Source organism: Calliphora vicina, chromosome 5, assembly GCF_958450345.1.
Source record: "Calliphora vicina chromosome 5, idCalVici1.1, whole genome shotgun sequence".
Lineage (NCBI taxonomy): Eukaryota > Metazoa > Arthropoda > Insecta > Diptera > Calliphoridae > Calliphora > Calliphora vicina.
The window spans coordinates 12,383,468-12,401,319 of record NC_088784.1 but is presented as its reverse complement, the minus strand read 5'-3'; the positions used below and the strand labels follow the sequence as shown (position 1 = coordinate 12,401,319).

General features: G+C 29.8%; 1 protein-coding gene across 2 annotated transcripts in view; it reads left to right on the top strand.

Annotated features, from left to right (window-relative positions):
• The first annotated feature begins 1,128 nt into the window (after positions 1–1,128).
• The window catches only part of Acsl (Acyl-CoA synthetase long-chain), a 41,363-nt gene continuing 24,639 nt past the window's right edge, over positions 1,129–17,852 (top strand). For both annotated transcript variants that reach the window (XM_065510661.1, XM_065510660.1), the window contains exon 1: positions 1,129–1,331. The gene's annotated coding sequence lies outside the window, so the exon portion shown is untranslated. The remainder of the gene's footprint in view (positions 1,332–17,852) is intronic.

Sequence of the window (17,852 nt, the reverse complement as noted above, 5' to 3'; positions counted from 1 at the left end):
GGATTTTTTAAATTGCAAATAATAGCGCCAAGTGGTTTAAACATTGTAAAAACTATTCTTCTTTTTATTCGAATTTACACAACACTAATATTACACACTTTAAAAACACACTGGTAATACGGTTTGGCGTTAACTCGAACACAGCTTATGACTGGTTTATCAGCTCACTATATATACCAGCGGCATTTTCAGACTATTTCCAGCATGATTTAGCAGTGATATTTCTAGAATGATCATGCAGTTTGACAAAGTTGATAAAAATGTGTTTCTAAAAGTACAAGTCTCCCTTTATTACCATACTAGATACAAAATAGCCGTTACATTCGAACTGAGTGCAATTTCGTAACAATATGTTATTTTAGGAATCCTAAATTTTTGAAATATACAGTCCCAATGAATTATATACTTGATAATGGATCTCTAAATGAACTTATAGAATAATTTAGTAATATTACATTTAATAAGTGGATTTATATTTAAATTTCATGACTTGGTTTACAAAACCTGTTATATACAAAAGCTCATGATTTTTGTTTACACTCAAAAACAAAATCTGGCAACATTGATATCACGCCACCAGCAGAATTTGACAACTAGAATGTAAAGAAAAAAGAAAACTTCAAAAAAACAAAAACAAAAAAACTGGTTCTCCACGTGAGATTTTCATGAAACCCAAGGAAAATAAATTTGAGAGTAACAAGAGGGGTAAACAAAAAAAATATCTTAAAATAAACGAGTTTGGGATGATGATTTATGCAAATTAGACGTCATCATTAAGATAAAAACTAAGGAATTATCAAAAAGCGGTTGTAAAAAAATAAAATTGTTAATTATTATTTATAAAAACAAACAAATAATATAAAAATAGTGTTAAAGCAAAGAAAAAAGGTAAAAGAAATTAAAAATATTACGGTATTTTTAAAATACAGAAATAACATAACACAAAACTAACGAAAACGAATAATAATGCAATAAGAAAATTTTTTTAAAAGAGTATAAAAAGTAAATAACTAGACAATTTAAGAGAGCTGTGAAATTATTAAAGAGTAAAAATGTATTTTGTGTGTGCGTTTGTAGTGTGTTATATGGCAATGCTGTCTTATGATTAATTTTATACTTGTAGAAATATCTTTAAAGTTAAATGTGATTTGAGTGCGTTCGTGTTCACAAATCGATGCGGGCGCTTTAAAATTGTAATAAATTATTTTTTAATACAAAAAAAAAGAAATAAAATTATAAGAAATTGCTTTCATTTATATAAAGTAAAATATTTTAAAGAAAAGTGTTAAGTTTATTAAGTTAAACCAAAAGAAAAGTTTAAAGAATAACAGGTAAAAATTTGATGAAAAGTGCAATAAAAAAATGTGAAAGTTAAACGATTTATTTTTTTTTCTTGTCGAAAGAGGAGAAATAAAATAAGACAAAATAATACATGTTTGTGGCATTTTCTGTTTTAAATAAATTATGTGAAAAAGGAGAGAAAAGAAAGAAATTTTATCTAAATTTAGTTTTTGTTTGGTCTCGAAAAGAAAAAGAAATTCAAGAAAGTTTTAATCAAACGAAAAATTTTAATACATAGCCTTTTCTTTAATTAAACCGGGTGTGTGTATAGTTTTTAAACATAATTAGGGTGTGTTTGCTAAAAATAATAATTAAAGTTGTATGAATTAATGTTGTTTGAATTAATTAAATAATTTTATTTTCTTTTTTCATTAAAATCGTCTCGTCATATGTGCAACTTAATAAATGTTGTTGAAATATTATAAACACAATCAGTTGTAACAGGTATGTTTATTTTTAGTTTTTATTAAAGATTTATTTATAAATTATACATTTTTTGAATATAATTTTAGTTTTTTTTCCTTCTCTATAAATTTCCACTTTTTCTTGCATTAAAAAACATTTCTCCTTTTTGGTCAAATGTCAGTTTGTCATTTTTTTTGGTTCTCTTTATTTTTGTGTGCAGTTTTCCACTTTTTTCCCCCTTCATTTTGGTTGTCTATTCTCTTTTTCTAACTGCCAACAAGAACACAAAATAAGTCTAAATCAGGCATGGGAAATTGTGATTTGTAATTTTATAGAAATAAATATAATTTTAAGTACATAAAAGGTTAAAATAAATTTGAAAAGTGGACTTTGAGTTTTATATTTAAGGTGGCATTAATAATTTTTAAAATTGTATGCTTTAATACTAAGTTTTCTGGACCATAAAAATATAGTAAATGACAGCGTTTTTAAGCATTAAATTTTAACAAAAACCTGATTTTACTTGGAAACTTTTAAACGTATAAGAAAGTTGCATAAAATAAAAAGAATATGAAAGAAAACGATATAAAAAATCATCATGTTTAACCATTATTTCAATATTTATTTTATTTTGATAATTTCTTATAGTAATTTTTTCGCAAATTAAAAGATTATTTATTGACAGACAAAAGTGCATTATAAATAAAGTCTTTGCTAACTCTATGCTAAGCTTAAATCTTAAAATTTACAGATTGTTTATATTTAAATATGATGGATTGTAAACGTAAAAAAATTTGGTTTAGTATAAAAAATTAAAGGAAAAAAACCGTCTCTCACGATTGGCAAATTTTCGCATGTACATTTTTACATGTACCTCAAAATCACTTCCGTTTTATGTCACTTACATTATACTCGTATTTCGCTCTATATTTTGGACAGCAATGTTTCGAATGTTTTGAAAAAAATACTATAGTACAGCATTTCCCATCCCTGTTGAAAATATTTTTTAAGTTCCTTCAGTCTGTGTTTTGTTTTATTGTTATTTACCGCTTTTTTTTTTGATAAATTGTTTTATTTTTTTACTTCTATTTTAGTATTAAACTTTGCAATCATAAATATGTACTCTTTTATTTCTACTTACACTTCGTACTTCTGTTTATGGAGTTGGTCTGCAGGTTTTCTTTTATTTTTTTTCTTTACTTTATTTTGTTTACTTGTTTTGACATTCTTGAAATTCATTGTGCCAGACATGCCTTACATGGCATCTCATTAAAGAAACATTTTTGAATTCTTTGGTTTTTCAACGTGGCTTTTTGTTATTTATGTACAAACATACATTGCAGTACATAAAAACGTAGTATGTATGAAAAATACATAAATGTTTATTTTAGGTATAAACATCATTTGATGCCCTGAGATATGACCATTTAAAATTAACTATTTCATTTTAAATAATGTGGGAACCATTAAATACTTTAGCTGTCATTGTTAGCTGTCATACAATTTCTGACCTTTAACCCCTAATACTACGCCATTGCCCTTATATAATGAAGGGGTTTGCATGATTCGTAGTATGTATGAGTATCATGCAAGCATGTAAAAATTAATATCTGTATTATAGTAATCTGTTTAATTTTTTTAAATTAAAAAAAAAAAATTGTAAATTACAGTGTTGAAAGAAATAATAGGGACTAGCAAAAATATCAATATTTTCTTACATTATATTTGCCCTTTTTGTGATATGTCGAAATACCCCAGAGTAGAGAGTTCAAGCGCAAAAAATTTTCTTTGTAAGTACAAAAAATAAAATGAAATTCAATCAAATAGAATAAAATTGCGAGTTCAAATCGCTCGTCAGAGCGTTCCGCAGTGAGCCTTCATCAAAGCCTCTAAGGTTCCTTTCCGCTTTTAACTCGGGTTAGAAGATGACAAAATTCTGTGCAAAAGGCTCGTCTTAGAGAGTCCTTCTACGCCGCTATAGACGGTTCACCAGGATTTGGGTTTCTTACCAGGTTCTTGGATTAGTTTACAGAGGATTTGTAGTCGGACCAGTTTCCTAGCTTCAAATCATTATTAAGACCAATTCGTTGGACTACTCCTAACTCTGCATACATTAGGTCTGCTCGACTCCGAAGTCATCCCATTAAACGCATTTGTCAATTCATTGTCCGCGATTTCGATATAATTCGATCATGATCGGACGATGGTGGAGAAAGCGATAGAGTATGACATGCTGCTAATCCCAATCTGTCCTTTTCCAATTACGGATGGATATCACACCATTCAACGAACTTCAATAAAAAGCATATACATGCATTCAAAAGCATCCATTCTTTGATCAAATCTGATTGCCTAGAACTAACTATCATCAAATCAAGAATCACCATTCTATTACCAACAATATATATCAGACTTAAACTTTGCATTTGTATCCAAGCTTCCCCTTACAATATGATGTGCATTGGCATCAGCTGCAATTATTAACGTCAAATTAGCATCACACGTCTTGGTTCGCTATAGTTCCTACACTAGTCTCCCATGTCGTTACTACAATATCTTCAACGCTGTAATCAGAGAGAATGAAGATATTGAGATTTTTTGTGGCCTTTGGCATCAAGTTCGTTAACTTGGATTAGTGCAATCTTCTCCACTCTCTTAGACATCCTAAGGTGCAGTGTAACCTCAGTTTATTGGTGTTTTCTTTTCTGACACAAAATGTTGCCTATATATTGTGTACCATTTATTAAATGTTACCCATACCCTCATAATGTGTTGCATTTTTAACGACACAATAGAACAAAATCATTACCATTTATGCAATTTTCTTTTATGTAGCTACTAAATATTAAAAAACTATAGTTTTTGCTTACGAAAAAAGTGGTGCATTTCTAACCCTTTGATAAAATTGAGGGTGAAACATGTAGCATATCTTCAGGGTTTTAGGGTAACATTATTAGAAAAGAACACGACCAAACTACATTTTTTTCAGAAAAGAACACAAAGAAAGGTAAAAAGCAGAATAAATGCAGCATTTATGCCAGAAAAGAAAACACCATATGTGAACGACTGTGACATTGGTCCTAGTCCAAGAAGTCGTCCTCGTCAATTACATCGTCAATTTGGCCAAAAAATTATGCCACCAACTCAGAGTTGAAATGGGTTGAGCAATTTAACTCGTAGTCTCACCGCAAGACAAGTCTTCCGGATTCGGATCATTCCCATCCTACGCAGGTTTATACCTATCGTTTCCTCGGTAAACATGAATAATGATAGACTCGAAACCATTCCTCGTTTTCCATGAAGAGGCATTAGGGATTCCTAGGGTGAGATATGAAGCAATCAGATTCGCTCCGATCGGTGACCTTTGGATATGTCACTGAAGGATATGTCATGGGACGTTTTGTCACGGGCTGTTGGCTCTATACTTGTGTCTCCTCGGAAAGTTGCCGTTTAGGCGTGTCATTTAACTTGAGGGGAGTTAGAGCTTGCAATTCAGTTAAAATAGATTTTGTTTAGGTCATGGATAATAAATCATCAGACGAGAGGGACTCGGCTAGCATTTTATCTAGCTCTCCTGTTGGGCAAGAGATTCAGATTGGGAACCCGAAACTTGTTCGATGGCAGGGAGAGGTGAAGTTCCTTTGCTCTCAATCGGCACTGGGTTTGCTGCAGCCTCATATTTCGTGCTGACAGCTCCCAAAACATGGGGTTTTTACCGATCCTTGGACAGTACGTGCTTTAGGCTTGCATAAATCTTTTACTGCTTAAGGTTGACCGACAGTTGTTAGCAGATTAGCTTGGTCCGGTGTCTCCAACAAACTAACCTGGATCTCAGCAGCATTCGTTTTCGGAGATTATAAGTCACAAGACCGGATACAAGGGGCTCGTTTTCTTCTCAGGCATTTGTGACGGATCGAAATTAGCATTTTATACCTGCAGATGCATTGCCATTATTATTTGGTCTCAGAATAAAAATATTTTATGGAAATCTTAGTTGTGTACTTTTTAATAAAAAAAACATATGAATTTGTTTTATTTAACGACGCAAATCGAATTGAATAAAGTTCAAAAATCGACACAAATGAAATGACGCAAATAATAATTCTTTACTTCCAATTATTTTCAAATTGAGCCAAAACAGTTCCGAGTGATATATGTATTCATTATTATACCCTACGGCACGAGTGGTAAAATCATTCCGTTTACATGATAGCATGATTGCGTTACAAGATTTGGCGAATGAAAAATCCAGATATTTTAAGAAAAACTAGTTTTTTTGAAAAAATCGGTTTCCTTCTATAATTTTAAGGTGAAAAGTCGATTATATTGCTACTATTTTTGTCAACCACACTGTTTAAAACAGTTTTACTTGCCACTGACGACCTTAAAAGATTAATGTCCCAAACACTTGTTTATTATTGTCGCTGTTGTTGCTCTATTCTTTTACTTCTTCTTCTTCTGCTTGTACGTAGTGTGCGACCTCATTTCTCTGCAAAACGCACCACTGTCAAAGAAAAAGAAGAAGCTATGTTGTATTCATTAAGTACATTCGCACTTAAATCTATTGTTGACTAGAGTGAATAAGTGTGAATGACTGAATGACTGACTGAACTGACTGTCTGTCTGAATGACTATTCTGCTTTCAGCCGCTTGTTGCATTACGCAATATTGTCAACGGTAACCTGGCAACGTTTTCATTTTATTTTCGCATACATATTATATTAGACCTCGTATGTTTTACATTTTATTTTAAATTTACATTTTATTGATTTATATACATACAAATACAGCATTTATCCAATTCAAATTATAATAGTTGCAGATTTAAAGAGAAAGGCGTCTCTCATAATTAACTTTAAAACAAAATTGTTAAAATTTAAGATTTCAATAGGTACAATGTATTTGATTCAAAGTAGCATATTTTAAAATATTAGAAACATTTTACTTGCTGCCTTAAGAGCTTAATATTTTTTTTTTGGTTGCAGACTCTCTTTTTTTCGGTTATCGTTTATTATTTCATTTTCCCAAGTAATGGCATTTAACAAAAATTGATTCAATGAAACTGACCTTCAACAAAAATCTTAAAATTCTGCCAAAAATTCTCTTTATTCATAATGTTTATTTTTCATTTTGGGAAGCTGTCATTGTTGCGCATCACATTTCACCCCCTGTTTAAATTTTGTTTTTGTGTACCATTATTTAGCTGAGAAAAGAATAAACAACATTCTCTAAGAGTAAAAACTCTTTTTCAAAATCTTATTTGGTTTTGGATGAATTTAAAGCGCACGTGCTAACACGTGTTTCTTTACAATTTACATTTTCTTTGTCTTCATGTGGCGTGTACAGTGTTACCAAGTTGTGGGTGAAAGTAGCTGTCAAAATAGAAAGCCAAACAAAAAGGGCGGATTTTACAATCGAAATATTGGAAATAAATCAAGAATTTCGAACATTATATTAATAGAATTCATACGGGAATTTCGGACCATAAGTTAGCGACTTTAGACTTCGGAGTTACACCCCCCATTGAGTTTCCAAGAAGGGGCGAGAGAATTGGATATTGACAACTGTTTGAAGGGCGTGTAATTTTTAGTGATGGATCCAAGATGGAATTTGGCTCTGAGGCCGAGACATTATAGTATCATACAGACTCCCGGACGAGTATGTTTTCCATGCATAGATCATGGCGATCTGGAAAGCCACGGACTTTTCTTGTCTGAAGTGACAATTTATGCAGATAGTCAGGCGGCACTTAGGTTTAAATGTCACATACTATATTCTAACTAGTAGACTGCAAGGGAGCTTTATTAAAACTATACACAATTAGAGTGTGTTATCTACCAGGTCATTTAAACATACAAGGTAACGAGGTCCCAGATCAACTGGTCAGACAGAGTTCATATCTGAAGTATAGTAGCAGGGACCGGGGAATAAAATTACCTGTATGTCATTGTCGTCATCATGACTATACCATCCAATTCTAAAATAAATATGTCGCGTACTAAATCATACTAAAGGCAATACAAAAACTTGACAACTTTCTACAGAATGTTAGGGTTTATTAAAATCGCTAGCTAAATCATACTGAAGTTTGAAAAAATAGATCACAACTTTCAACTCAAAATTATTCGTCTTAAATGTCGCATGCTAAATCACTTTAAAAAATTATGTTCCAATTCTTAGATTTTTGCATTTTTCTAGATATAGTCGTTCTAAATGTCGCGTTCTCGATTGTGGAAATACTCATATGTAACCAAATGTTAATTATTTGGACGAATTTAAAACCTCACCCTTAATCACACTCAAGTGTAATGCATTCGTTGGCCCGCTATGACCGCCTTCAGCTCTTTTTATGTCTTTGAACTTTAAAATCAAATTTAGCTTACATTTTGTCGAGAATTGAATCTAATAACTATAAACAACCCGAGAAACCCTTAACCTCATGTCCTACATGTCATCTACGTGTTTATCGTTCAATTAGTGTCAAAAGAAATGTGGATATCAAAATAATTATTTTTTTTTAGGAAATTTAAGGTTCGATTTGTTTCGGATTTGGCCGAATGCGCTATTTTCGACAAATATGTTAGGTTCGGGGGAATTAGGAAAAATAAGTGGAAATAAATCTGTAATTTCTAAAGGGATATTCCAATTTTAATAGGATCAAATGGATATAGAAGAGTTAAATCTTTGAATTTGCAATTTAAAGACCAAGTGGAGAGGAGTATCAAGACCCCGAAGTGGAGCACTTCTTGCAAATGAACATTTTAAAATTATGCCAATTTGTCCCGGTTTAAGTAGCCTAAATCGAAAAATCCAAATTTTTATTTTTCCAAAAAATTTATTTATTTTTTTTTGGATATTTTTGCAAAAAATCTTCTATGAATTTTTCAATTTTTAAAAATTGTATAAATTTTTGAAAATAAGATACAATTTCCAACACTTTGATATATAATATCAATATCCTTTTCCTACAAAGTCTCTGTTCTCATTTCATAGAAAGTGTTAGAACTAGAAATCATGTCGATCATCGAGTTAACTACCAATCTTGGTACTAGTTTGTGTAAATTATCGTCCCTGTGGGTTTATATAGGCCAAAATATTTGCTATTAAATTAACGGCGACTTGGCGCTTGTACTACTACAGGATTTATATCGATCCTTTTGGAGGTCAAAATAAAATTGTAAAAAATATTGAAAATTGTCAACCATTTGGCAACTCTATTTAGTAAACAATATTGTTCATGAAAAACATGCAAGCAGCAACCAACACCTCAATAAAAATTTATACCAACTAAAAATCAGGCGAGCAAATTTCTGCACAAACAACCAACCACCCTTGTTGATAGGCATAAAGTAACAAAGGACTAACAGACGGACAACTATCATACGATGTTTCAATATAGGTATTTTTCGAAAATTCATTATGAAATGCATACAAATTACCACGTTTTTAATTTGGTTTTATAAATTAAAACCACTCCTTGTTTAAAACTCACCCTTACTCATAAATGATATGTATTTTTTAAAAAAAAGTAACGGTCATAAAGTTACTTTATTAATAGCAAAATTAATTATTTATTTATATTTTGGGTAAATTTCGTTATTCATTCATAAAATGTGGTTTTATTTTTTACGATTCAAACAAAAACAAAGAAATCTGTGCAATGTGACTAAAAATCAAACCATTACTACCCCCCACCTCTTCACTTTATTTATCAGCTCTTACATTTTGTGTGTAATCACCATATTTTCTCTTGAAAATGTTCAATATTGTATTTATATATGCATGTACATAAATATTTTCATTACAACTGTTTTTTTGTTGTAGTTGTTGTTGTTGTGTTTTTGGCTCATCATGTTTCCCCTCAATCTCATACGATTTCTGGCTTGTACACTATTGTTGTACATACATATTTCCACACACTGTATAAATATTTCTAAAATATATGTATGAGTGTTTGTTTGTGTCATTGTGCTTTCAAAGACTTTACCACGTTTTTCTTCTCCCTTTTCCCTTGTTGGTTGTTGTTCTTGTCTAGTGTTAGTTGTAAAAGGTATAAACTCCGTTAGCAGATAAGTCAAGCAGAATAAGAAGAAGAAGTTTTTGTTGGTTTGTTTTAAATCACGCGACCAAATATCCATGAATGGTTTTTCGAGAAAAAGATACAAAAAACACATGTTGTTATAGTTGTTTGTATTGAAGTATATATTTTATTTAGATTTTGATTGTTCTTGTGAACTTGGTAACTCTATAGTTATTATAGCCGGCTTTTTGTTTTTCTCAACCCCTCCCCCCCTGGGAAAATATTAAACAAAGAGACTTTGTTTGGTGTTATTGTAAAAGCGAGGGCATTCTTTGTCTAGTGTTTTAAATTGGAAAATTTTTAATTCAAATCTAATGACAATTCTATAAGTTTGTAGTAAAATCAATCAATATTAGTAATATTAAATAAATAATTGGAAAATATTTGGATTATAGCTACTCATGGTGTAACTCCTAACAAAATTCAGCTAGGATAATAAACTCTCTATGTAACCTGAAGTACTTACGACTAGGAATCGTGTCCCTAATACGACAAAACGCAAAAATTCCTCGAGTGTTTCAAACCCTTCCTCGCCTATCCTACAATCTGCACTGTCGTAAGGTTTCATGCAAGCTACATGTAATCACATCACTGTATTTCCATTAAGCATTTCTTAGAGCTGTTTTATTTAATTTCCGAATTTCCTCATTCCCATTAGATTTTACAATATAAGTGTTTGACTTCTTTATCAAATCCATATTCTTTGAGAACCTATTGGAACTTTTGAAATGGTTTAGTGTCATATATATGATTTCTTCCAGCATTCTATACGATATTCTGTGATTTAACGATGTGGTTTGTTAGCATTATGATCGTTCTTTATCTGTCCATAAAACTGAGAGCTGTACCGATCCTTTAACAAGAAATCCTAGATGTTTATGAGTTACATATACACCCCTATCGCGAATCAATATTTCACATGAAATGTGTTCCCTTTTCCTTTTTTCGTTCATCAACTTTGTTCACGTGAAAAAATTCCCCATGTTGTGGAATTTTTAGATGGAATTTTGTAAACAATAAACAGCTGTTAAGAACAAAATCAACTATTGTGAATGAAAAGTTCATGGGGAATTTCACGATAGCAATTTTCCCTTCGAGGGAAATGGATATTTCATGGGAACAAAATTTCACATGTTATTGCCGATAGGGGTGATAATCTCTACGATATTCTGAGATTTAATGATTTCGTTTCTTTCCTAACTGTAAAACTACCATCCGGAATGGTCCTTTCATTATTCTGCAGCCATTTTATCATATCTGTGATCAGCCTGTGACCAGAGGGGAAGTGTTAAATTTCTACATAAAAAACCATCACCATACATTCGTCTAATTTGACAGCTTTTTCGGTATAAAGATTGACTTCTGGGTTATTTATTATATTAGTTACTCCATACCACGTTTTTCTTTCCGAATTACTAGTATTTATTATATTAATATACCTTTCTTAGATACTTTCAACTCATTTTGGTCAATAAATCTCAATAAAAGTTGACTTCGTAACTTGTATTTTTTTTACGAAGTTCATGTTTCACTGTTCACCTTATCGTAGAAGCCAAATATTTATCCTGTGAACTATTCCTATTGGATTCGAAATAAACACTTTTAGGAGCTTGTTAGTCTAATGGTGGCTAAGCAGTTGGACTCAGTACATTAGGTGAATGTAACCGACAAATGAGATGATGTACCAGAATTCAGGAGATTTTTGGCAAACCTCTCGGAGAATTTTGACTATTGTACCCCTAGATATTTCTTTACATGTAACTTTGGATCCTTTTCTTGTACAGGTCTTGTGATTTTCATTTATCTGAGGCTATCTGCGGACGGATAAAATAAGAGGAGATGAGATTGAGATAATATCCATTTTGACATCACGCAAACTGCCGCCATAAGTGTTAGAACTAGAAATTATCATTATAACCGAGGAACCAATTAAGGGTCAAGTTGGTATTTTTCGGACTGAAATGTTGGCTGTTAAACAAGTGGGAAATTGGATTTGCTAAAACTGGATTTATACCGATAGTATAATAGAGTGGATTAATACCCATAATTCTCTATTTGATATATGTATTTAGCACACTCAAACTTATCCAGTAAAGCCAGACGTCTTTGAAGGAGATAGCTATCAATCACAACGAAGATATTGAAAATTTTCTTCAGGCTCCCTGCTATGTTTTCAGTCTTAAATATCGGCTAAAAATTTAGATGTTTACAACATCCTTACATGTTCAGGAAGGTCGGGAGTCTTTGAATTAGATATTGTGACGTTCGAGAGTGTCACTCGGTCTGCCTGGGTCTGTGATAATGACTGTAGATACTCTTGCAAAAGAGGGGATCAAGATACATTATGGAAAGATCGACATTTTCTGCGGCTGGACGGTTCTTGCAAATGAAATATATCATATGTCTCAAAGAAGATGGTTAAACGAGTCCTTTTATATACGATATCAATTTGGTGAATACTATACTATACTTTACGATTGCAGTGCTTGCATATGGTGACCGGAATCACTGGCTACTGTACTTCCAAAACCCAAATTTGTCCAGAAATGACGGTCGCCTTTAAGTGAGATGGGGTGTCATTTGGCAACGTCACTTATAATGTTGAGAGAATACTGTCGGAAACGGCACTGCAGTTGCTCGTGCAAAAGATAAAGTTGCGAAACATGACGGAGATATTTATCTTTTCTGTGGCACTCCTCTCTCTTGTAAAGATAGCAATAAGACGTACACTAGAACTGAATGAGTACTGAATACCTTTTATGATAGTGATATGATGGACACAAACACTGGACATTGTAGGTCGGTACTCAAGCGAGAAGTTTTGTAGTACCCTGTGTCAAAATCACGAGGAGAGTAAAATTAGATATCATGTCCTTCGCCAGGGAATTTAATCACGATCGTTTTGGATCCAATCAATATATTTACTAGAGCTTTATAGTGGCTCGAAATGGTAGCTAGCCTAGTTATTTTCTCTTACTCCGACTAAATTTTATTTATACGTTCATCTTCCGCATTTAGCTAGAGTTCTCTGTGCAATGATTAAATGAGTTTTTTAGAGGATCAAAGTTGTTCATCATTTAATCTAGTCTAGACGAGAGACCTGGGCTTGTAATGACTTGATCCCTCGATTACTATACTTGGCACAATTTATTATCTCTACATCTTTGTTTAGAATTGAAGATTTATTAAAACAAAATAATATATTTTTGAACTATGTTTACAATATTTTAATTAAATTTATTTAGCACAAGTTTGTATCTCAATTTGTCTTTGCTCAAAAGCTCACGATCACAGTCATTGTTATTTGTTGCAAATAAATGCAAAAAACTAGTTACATATCTGTGTCTCTCCTAAAATATTTATTTATGTATTTGTAAATACAATTATTTTTTATTAGAAATTTCGAAAGTAAAATGTAATGAAGGAATGATTAAAACAAATATTGTATAAACTTGAAAGAAAGTAGACTTCTCTCTTTTTTCCATATGAATAATATTATTAACATTAATCCTTAGTGGGTACGCAATAAATTCAAAGATCTTTTTTAGACTAATTAAATTAAAAAAATAGTAGTAGGTACATATTAAAAAAATATTTAAGTAATTTTTTTCTGTTTATGGGTTAATTATTTACTCTTAATTGTGTATATTTATTTGTGTGAATGTATCTCTGAAAATAAATAATGTTATTTTAATAGAATTTTACTATTAACCCTGCTCATGACCTTTACGACATATTTCCACATAGGAAATTAAAAATGCAAACAATTTTTTACACATATCGTTTACATAAAAAAGAAATAAAAGTTCTATTGAACTTGCAACTCTGTAGCTCATGATCATCAACATGAGCAGTGATGCCAACTTTTTCAATAATTTTAATTCTCAGTTTCTGATATTGAATTGTATTTATATTATCCCTTAAATAATAAAAAATTGGTGAATTTTTTGTTTTTGAAAAATAGTGAGAAACTTTTTCTTTAATTCATAGTTACTAAAATCAATTAAATTAAATTTAAAAAAGGCGCTAAAAATATTAATTATGAAGTCAAAAGGTTATGGTTCCTTAAGAACCGCTTATTCTATTTTGAAAAGAGCTAAGTTGGCAACGCTGATCATGGGTGATTGGATTGTTTAATCAAAACAATAATCATGATTTCACCTTCAGGGTGAGTGAGTGAGACAGTTATTTTATAACAGTGGGGTTGAAATGGAGAGAGAGAGCTCCACTATTATAACAAGAGAACGAGTGGAAATTAAGCAAAAAAAAAACAAACAAAAAAATTGCAATAAACAATTTACTTATTTTATTTTTTGTTTTCTTAATTTATTTTCTGTTGTACATGGTGAATGAACATTGGTTTTTATTGTTGTTGCTAGTGATTTGCTTTGTTTTGTGTCGAGTACTTTTGTATGTCAGACATTTAGTTAAAAAAAAAATATATGAAATAAAATAAAAAAAATAAAATAAACCAGAAAAAAGTAATAACCAGTGTTTGAATGTTGATTTTGTGGCTGCTGTATGTATGTACATACGATTTTGTATATCATGTGTGGACTTTGACTATAGTCATACGATGTTTTGTTTTCAATATTACAAATATTTGTTTCTCTCTCTCTCACTGTCTGTGTTTCTCGATGCCCCACATACTGTTTACACCAATTGGCCAAATTGGACTCACACATATATAAGCTAATAGACAGATTGTAGCTTTTGTTTTTAGCTTGTTTGTAGGATTTACCGTTGCAATTTGTCATGTTTTTTTACAATATTTAAATTATTTTAATTACTATTACTTAAGACAATTAAATAAAAACACATTTAAACACTTGTTTAAATTCTACCGCTAAAGTGTAAATCAAAAGTCAAAGTAGGTATCTATATTTATTAAAAATACTTCATTCATGTGTTTAAAGTACATATTTAAACAAATTGTTTTATAAGTACTTTTTTTTAATAAATATTCATTTTGATTTAAACAATAAAGTCAATTTTTCAATTAATGAATAGAATGGAAAATATAAAAAAATAGAAATAAATTAATAAACAGCTGATTCTAATAATGTGTAATAAATATTTTTACACTGATTCCATAAAAAATAAAAAAAAATGTTTGGAAACAAAACAAGAAAAATGTTTAGTTTTTGTATATCTATAAACTTTTTGAAATAAATATGTTTGTTTAGGTAATTTAATTTATGATAACTTTAATTTTTATACCAAAATCCAAGTTTTGAGTTTATTTTACATTTAAATTCTTGCTAATTGATTGAAAATCACTGGAATGTTGTTGTTATTACTCTATAACTTAATTTACCGTTAATTTTAATTGCATTTCACCCATCTTTAGGTTGGCAACTCCGCCATGGTTTGTTTACAAATGACCAAGTGAATTTGATGAGAGTGAGAGTTTTAATAAATGTCGGCCATTTAAATGTAATGGCGTCTCCTTAAATTAGAATTTGTTTTATTATTTTTTAAAATTCTATTGGATATAGTGTATCTATTGTGCTTATTAATAATTCAATGTTCTTACGTGTTTATTAAAAATGTAAGGGGTAAACAGGTTACATACATATAAACATACAAACTTTTTTCATTTGTATACTATATGCAGATACCAATACAATTATTATTGTGAGAGGGCAATTGTTGTTGTTGTTGTGAGTAGTATTGGAGGAAATATGTATGACGTGTATTTGATGTTATTGGCTGTTGTTGTTTTTTTTTTTTTATTGTTGTTAAACATTTCACCAGTTTGCTGGTTTGTATACATTTTTTTTTGTTATGAATTAATATTGCAAGGTAAATTGCGTTTTATATTTGCTCAAATGGTTTTTGTTGTATGAAATGGTATAAAAAAAACGTCATAGATTTCACGTGCCTTTGTTTGGTAGTAGTTTTTTTTTTTCGTTTGTTTCATGACTTTGTCTAGTTTTGATGTATGTCATTAAAATTTTAAACGATTTTTCATAAATTAATTTTAAAAACAATAGCTAAATTAAAATGTATTAAAACTCGCTTAATTTTTAATTTGTTTTAATAATTTTGATTTTATTTATTAGCTATACAATTAATTTCTTTTTCATAATTTTCCTTTTCAATTAACATATAAATTACCTGCTGTCAATTTATTTCCAATTATGTAGTTGTCATTAATAAATAACATTTTTTTTCAGTTTAATACCTAGTAATTTCCAATTCAATTCATTAGGGAAAAGATCAATGAACACTTAATATTATAATTTTTTTTTATTATAATTTATAATAATAAAAATGTAGGTCTAAACGTGTATAAATTTTGTAAGTAGTAGTAGGTATGTTGTAGTCATATAAAAAACTGGAGTATAAAATGCAAAATGTATGAAAAAATAGAAAGTAAAAAAGAAAATACATAAATATTTTATGTAAATTTTGTATAACGTAAACAAATCATTAGCTGGTAATGAATTTAAAATGAACTGCAAAACAAATAAACAAACAAATGAAAACGAGAAAAGGATGCTTCTTCCTCTTCATATAAAAGTCACTCAGCTTAGAATGATATACTGGGGGGAAAGAGAAATGGCTGAGAGAAATATTTTAACAGCTATTAACAGTGATGCCAAATTTTTGAAAGCAAAATGTTGCATAAAAGTTTACAAAACAGTGAAAAGTTTTCTATTTAATAAAATTCGTCTTATTTTATAAAGAAATTATAAAATTTAATTAACAGATTAACTGCCAAAATTAAAATTTAAGTAATTTTAAACTAATAACTGCAAGGCTATAAATCCGGATTTAATAAAAAAATATCTAATGCTAAATTTGTTTCTTTAGCATCTTAATACTGGAATATTTATGCCAAAACCTTGCTTTTACATTCTTAGTTCGCCTAAATAAATCATAAAACCTATTATGCTTCTCTCTCTATATATTATTTCATATTTAGACTTCGACCTTAATAATTTAAAAATACATTCACAAACTCTTGTCTACACCCACAATATTTTTCAAATAAATTATTTTGTTTTTCTTTTAAAAAATATATGCTTTAAATCTGTTTTTTGTTGTAACAAAATTATACATATTCTTTGCCAAATAAACAAAGAACAAATTGGTAAATAAAACACAAAGAAAAATATATTGTAGCTGTCACATCTTAATTTTATCATATATAAAATATAAATGAAATGAAATATAAAGAAATTATATTATGTCTCTCATTTTGTCTATATAGCTATTTATTAAGCCAAAATCTTGCATAATACCAACATTGAAACAAAAACTAAAAAAGAAACCATATTCAAATAAATACATAGAACAAAATTTAAATAAATTTAGAAAATGTCCAAAAAAAACAAAATTGAAAACTGAATTTTGTTGTTGTTTTCATTTTTAATTGTAGACATAGGTCGCGGTTAAATAACATTAATAGTAAACTAAATATTTACAAAAATAAATAAACTATTGAAAGAAAACCATAAAAATCCATCAAACATTGTAAACAAAGCGAAGCATTTTATTAGGTATTTAAATTTACTAAAATTTTAAATTTAAATATATTCATGTTAATCTTTAAGTTTGTAGAATATGTGAAAATAAATTAATACGAAAAAATAATAAAAACACTTCCTTGTTTGCATAATAATTTATATTAGCTATTTGCCAAATAAATTAGTGTTTTAAATTTGGTGGTTATTTATTTAAATAAAAACTTGGTATCATTGGTAATTACAGTTAGATGACAGGATGAATAGAGAGATCAAAACAAAACGGACATAAACAGTGCTGACCGATAATTGATTATATTAAAGCTTTAAACTGTCTGCATACAAACTACAAAAATCACTAACTTGGCATCACTGGTAATTACAGTTACATGCCAGGATGAAAAGAGAGATCAAAACAAAACAATGTAAACATAATCAGAGCTGCCAGAAGGATGCGGCAATGATAAGCATGCTTTAAAAGATTCACAAAAACTATGAAATAAAACAAATTTAATTAGAATTATTAAATAAAAGCAATATAAAAAAACAAAGTA